The following is a 6519-nucleotide window of genomic DNA, read 5'->3' on the forward strand; positions in this document are numbered from 1 at the left end:
GCTTATCTAATGTTAAACAAAAGAGTCATTATTATACATCCATGCAGAAAGTAGTGGGTTAAAAAATCCAATGCGCAAAACATGCCATTAACAAAACAAAATGTATCAGTTTTCCGAGCATCCCTCCATGTGGTATTAGTTGCATCTAGGCTGTACGCAGAAGCCAAAGCTTGTATGAGACAAGTCATTCATTGCCTAGGGGAAAAAGCCCAGCACAAAGGATATAGGAAAGCAAGAAAGGTACAAAAGCTGTTCAAAAGGGGGAGAAGCAAGGAGAAACCAGGTTTTATTAAGAACAAGCCCATAATAATATCGAACAGAACACGAGGTTAAACTTCTGAAGAACATGTTATTCTCTTTGGCAGAATTAATTTTGTTCTTTGACAAAGATCTGATATTTTGTGCTTCAAATGTAATGTCTGCTCTGCCTATCTGATTTTCCTGTAGAATGCCTAACTTCACAGTATTTAATATATGCAAGAAAACAGAACATTTCCAAATCAGTTATGCATTTCCAAATAGTAAGAAATGGCTTATTACCACCAACATCTGCTGATAGCACTGGAAACTAGATGTGAAAATCTGTCTTCAGGCAAGAACAGGCAAGTGAAATGGTTTCAGTTGGCATAGTCTTGTCCATAGTTCTCAGAGAAAACAAAAATGCCTTTTAAAAAGTAGATTAAGCAACCAATCTGAAAGGGAGCAGCACCATGTATGTGTAGCTCAGTCTCTAGCAGAGAGGAAACATGCAGCTTTTCTCCAAGAGATCTCGACCTTACCTATCAGCTGGGCTCAGGCAGGAGCTGGTTATACGACATTGCAGCTGAGCACTTATATAGCAACACACTATTGGAGAAGTACAGCAAAGGAATGAGGAAGGAAGAAATGACACAGTATTTGAAAGGGTTTCACATCAGCACCATGAGATCACTTGCTCAGAAGCTGATCGTTGTTTTCTTGCAGGAGAAAGCTTTGATTAGGCTTCTATAAATACAGAAACCAGATCACAGAGGTCTACCTCAATCTTGGCAGAAAGCAGCCTGTGCTTTAAAAAAACATTTTATTTGAAATACAACATATGTTTGGGATTTGAGAGCATTCATTTTTATCTTAAAACAGCTGCAGAAACATAATGCATTGAGGTTACAATTAGAGCGCTCTCAATTTTGTGCATCTGAAACCTGACACTGGGTTAAACAGATATTCCAAAATGTTTTCCAAATTGGCATCCAAAAATATCAAAAGAGCTGCCTCACGCTCTCTTTTTTTCAAATGCCGTTGCTATCAGCTGGAGGCAAGATGAAATTCAGTACTTACAGAAAGCAAAACACTGGAATCATACAGGATTTTATGTCAGTACCTTGAACATGTTGTAAGCATTGAGTCTAAATATATCGGCCAGTTTAATCAGTAACAGTAAATGCAAAGTAATAAACTACACCCAGAAAAATATATTTACCCATATTCATGCAGAAATTGTGCGGCAGAATCAAAAAAATGTGCAACACACCTTGTATTTTTACATACTTAACACTTTCTTAAATGACTTCAAGTGCCTTTATGACTAGTATCATGCTTTGACTTTTGAGCTTGCTCTTTCTTAATATTTCTTTTTTCTCATGTAACAGGTTTTCCAGAAAGTTGAATCGTAGGTCTCCACTCAGTTTAAGTTTTGGGGGAAAAAAAGGCAAAACTAGATTTTCTTTTTCATCCAACAGACCAAATGGTTCAAGTGAACAAACCTCACTGGCTAAAAAGCAAGAGTCCCAAAATTATTTGGCATATAAAATACAAACCTGACAGTTGACCCATAACTGCCTTTTTCATTTTAGCTAATTCCCTCAGTGTTCATTTTTCAGTCAGGACTCACTGAAGAACTGCACTTCATATCCAGGATGCCCAATATACTCTCTAACCAGTATCTTTTTGATGTCCTGCACACTTTCTATCCAGATCATCACTGGCAATACTGCTGATCTTAAAGAACACCACTTCAGTCTAACTAGAGTTCCATGCATTATCTGCTGGAAACCATTAACCTGCTTAAATTAGCGCTATGTCAATTTACAAACCAACCTGAAACAAATCAGCCTACAGTTACCTCACAAACAAATCACTACTACCCCTGTGTATTCTGTGACTGATTTCTGAAATTACACTGACTCATATCTTTAAGAGGCTCCTATAGGGAGCTTTGTGGTCATCTGTCTGTTCATATTGCCGTATGATGAGTCTGTTGTGAGCCTGAAAAGAGCTTTTCAAATTGCATATCTGGTATGAAGATCCTTAAAACTACTTACTTGTCCTAGTATCTACTTTTGGGGAAAAAACTACTCATAAATGTGAAGGACTGTGAATCAGCAGAATTAATTAGCACATTTATTTGCATTCAAGTTTTGTGCTTGTTTTTTCCCCCCACACTTGTAACAACCTTTATATTCTGTTTGAGGGAGGAAATGGAGTACTTTATAGCATGAAGTTCAAAAACATACATTTCTTATTCGTACAAGAATACAATATATCAGAAACAAAATTCACAATTCCATATACAGTCACACTGAACAGACGTTATAACATTATTACATCCCAGAACATGCTAATATAGTCCTTCATTTGTGCAATTATTTCACAGCAGCACTGGGAAACAAAACAGTTCAAAAGGAGAAACTGGCAAAAACAATATTAGATAACTGAATATATAAACTAGTACTTGCCTCCATCACTTGCCCTTTAGCATGGCTGACATACAGCAGTCCCTCCACTGAACAAAACTGCAAAAGAAATTGGGTATGAGATGCAATTCTTGGAAATGGGAGGAAAGATGTACACAAACAACAAAGTGAGCATGGTTCCAACTTCTATGGATTTTTTTTTTTCCCCCATTTAAATGCAAGTGCCTCTGGAAGCTGGGCTATTTTAAACTCTTTCAAATAACTGAAGGGATACAAATATAATTGAAGTTATAACTCATTCTTAGAGAGTTAATCAAGAAGTTCTTGTGAAGGAACGTTTTCTCTTAGGATTTATGGCCACCAGTATGCGCTGAAAGCACAGGTAGATTTCAGGGCTCTAGCCTGCAAGGTCAGACTGGTCCACACAGATTTTATTTTCTCCTCCTATTTAGTCATTCAAATGTTCTGGGCACAGGTCAAACAGCTTGCTCTTGTTTATCTGGAGTTCACCTAATAGGACATGAGAATTGTGAGCACTTTGAAACACGAGCACCTTTCAGTTCATTTCACAAGGAAGCCTCTGCATAACAGCGACCTCTGCCAGGAGGCCAATAAAACCAACCCCTGTCCACTACAGCAATAATCCCTGCCCAGCATCCTTCCGTAATGCAGACCACCTACACGCTGAACCCGTCTACGCGGAGACGTGGTAATGGATCCAGACACCGCCTTCACACAGAACGAGCATGAAGGATTCACAGGTTTGAGTCTAACCTAGGCAAAGCACACCATGCCCAAGGACACCATCCTGGCTTTACTCTCCTTTCCTAAAGGAGGGAACAGAGTATTTCAAGGGCATTTTGATGATCTGTTCAATGTTTCTGCGACAAGCCCAAGGTAAGGCCAGATGCTTGCTAGAACAACACAGAGGATGGCAAGAGGACAGCTGAGAGAAGATACAATGACTGCATTTCTCTAGCCAGACTCACATATTATTCTGAACCACAGCTAAATCACCCAGATTTTCCAAAGGTCATTAGTTACTCAACTAGTTCTTGAAAACAGGAACGCAAGCTTCAGAATACATTAGCACTTGGAACAATTCTACAAGACTCTGCACAACTGGGGCATTTTGACTATTTTATTACACGCCAGATTCCCACCTCCAAGAAGACAGCAGAGATAAAGAAAATGTTAATCAGAACCACTGAAGTGGGATGCTAGAACAAGAAGAAAGTGATGACAGCAAATATGAAGAACTTAGAAAAAAATGAATGAATGCATTTTTTAAAAAGATCGACATAGAAGAAATTACATTTCTACAATAGTATGAGTGGAGAACTAGGCACAATGTGTGAAGTATTGTTAACATATGACGTGCCGCTAACATAACTTCATAGCCATTCTAGTTGTCTGTCTTTTTTTTTAGTTTTAATGTTATTTTTTAAGAACTTCAATAGCTTCTGCCAGTGGGGTCTGATATTCATAGATATGCCCTACAGCACTATCAGACCCTGTAGGTCAACAGATGTTTTTGACTCAAATAAATTCCCAGCCTTTATACTGCAGAGTCTACTTTCCAGAGCACCCACAGATGGGCTTTGAGATGTAAGGTCAGGAAAACTATTTATATTTTCTCCCTTGTGAATCACAGCCTTCACTGACATACAAATCAAATTTCCCATTTTCTGCCAGAAGCTCCATTTTTTTCTGAACTTTGAAAAGCTACTGCACTGGGCTAATCAAAATTCCTCCACTTTCCTGTACTTATGAAAAGCAGACACAATCTTAGCATCTTTCTCTTTTTTTTTTTTGCATAAGTAATGGCTCTATTGCAGAGCTATTTACTTAGCACAAATGCTACACATACATATTAGAGAGAACTTGGAGGGGTAGAAATAAATCAAGTATTGCTGGTGCCGTTTTGCTCTAGACAGCTAGATTGCCTATAGGGAGAAAAAGTTTCTTCCAACCCTTTCATTTTTCTTCATCAAATACTTCGTAACATGAAAATTTCAAAAATTTGTCAAGTATCTAAGATCAAGATCAGAAGTCTGAAAAGACTTTGGCCCATTAGATTTTAGTTAAACTTTATTCAAGTAAAAGTTTACTCTAAATGCATCAGTTTAATGAATTGTCTTCAAAACCACAGTTATTTGGAAATAGAATGAACTCTGAAGTTACCACTGAAACCCAGCTCAGCTGACTTATCTGCAATTGGAGTACTTGTTACAGATACAAACAGCACAGAACTATAGAAATAGGGAAGAAAAATTATTTTCAACAAAAGAAAACAGAAAAGATTCTGCCTTTTTGTAGAATATTTCAAATACCTACTATTTATTCTGTATTTGAGTATCTCGAACCCTTAACGTTAGTGTTGAAGTATAATTAGCTAAGGAACCCTCACATTTGTTTTATTCCATAAACAGGTCAGTTTAATAGCTCATCATAGAGTTGTAGTCCACAGTTAGCAGGCATCTTAGGAGATGCTTCCCATTCCTCTTATTTGGCAAAAGAAAAACATTTTTCAATTGATTCAGGATAAGAATTATTTTTATTAAGAAACAGCCTAGCTTTATTTTCAGAAACTCATCCCAAAATGAATTCTGTATCAAGGCAAATTTAGCAAGAAAGACTAGACGGGCAATAGTCACACACTGGAAAACCACATATTATGGGAACTGGGAACCTTAACAAGTGATTTATATCCACAGGAGGATTAAGGTATTTTAAAAGCATCGTTGTTCAGCAGCAACAAGCAGCAGAGCAAATAAGGAGAGAAAGCTCCGGGTGTTCACAGCTAATCCTGTCAGAAAGAGGAACTCGTGAGAAACCGGAACGGGTGTAAAATTCAAGGGGGCTGCGGTTTGGAAAACATTCAAAGAGAAAGACAACAGTAATAGAGTAAATAATAAGACCCAAAAGAACAATTGGATAGTGGCATGACTACCTAATACCTGGAGAAACAGGTATATTTAGCTATTACATTATAACAGAAGAATTTTTAAAAAGTCAGAGTGGAGAACTAGGGCAAGAATGGAAGAGAGACATATAAGAAGTAGTTAAACACAAAGAACATAGGTAAGATGGCAGAACACAGACCAGAAGACAATACTATTTTTAATGGAAAGGATACCTGTAGTTTTCAAGACAGAATTCTTCCTCCTCCTCCTCCAAAATTCACGCAAGAAGAGATTTCCTGGAATTCTAGTGAAGTCCAAAAGAAAAAACATCGGGGGGGAGGGGGGGGGAGAGTCCCACCTGGCCACAACCCTGACACTGACAGTACTCTATGCAAGAACATAAATGGAGTATGGCTGAAAGAGCAAATTGAAAGACAAAAACAGAAAGAGCATATTAAATAGTGTAGCTGGGAGATGAGGGGGCAAAAAAACCAGAACAGCTTCAAGTATGTACAAACCAAATTTCTGTTAAGGTTCTGCATCTAAGATTTTAGAAACGGAGAACAGCCCAAAGCCAGCTACTTTCAATGAAACAGTAAGGAGTGGCAGGTGGCACGCCCAAGGATCCACTGAATTAATCCACAGTGCTGTGGATAAGGAGTCCATGCCATTCAATACAGTGAAAAAGGCCGCACCAGATGGAGAGAAACTGCCACTTTAATAGGAACAAGGGACACAGGGCAAAGCAAGAGACCTACAGCCTATTTTTTAAGCCAGCCGTACAGTGTTACAGGGCAAAAACAACATAGTAGGATAACAATAGGTTTTACTAATTTCTGACTAATGATTTCCCTAAACCCTCCAACCTATTCCCAACGCTATCCAGAAGCCAAGAAGGAAGTCAGCTGAATAATGCCATCTCTGCTATCCTTGCTCTCCCT

General features: G+C 38.3%; 1 long non-coding RNA gene across 1 annotated transcript in view; it reads right to left on the bottom strand.

Annotated features, from left to right (window-relative positions):
* Positions 1-2361: 2361 nt before the first annotated feature.
* LOC103913601 overlaps positions 2362-6519 on the bottom strand; it is a 21605-nt gene continuing 17447 nt past the window's right edge. The window contains exon 2 of the long non-coding RNA XR_663433.1: positions 2362-2771. This is a non-coding gene — a long non-coding RNA (uncharacterized LOC103913601). The remainder of the gene's footprint in view (positions 2772-6519) is intronic.

This window comes from Pygoscelis adeliae, unplaced genomic scaffold (genome assembly GCF_000699105.1).
Source record: "Pygoscelis adeliae isolate BGI_AS28 unplaced genomic scaffold, ASM69910v1 Scaffold302, whole genome shotgun sequence".
NCBI lineage: Eukaryota > Metazoa > Chordata > Aves > Sphenisciformes > Spheniscidae > Pygoscelis > Pygoscelis adeliae.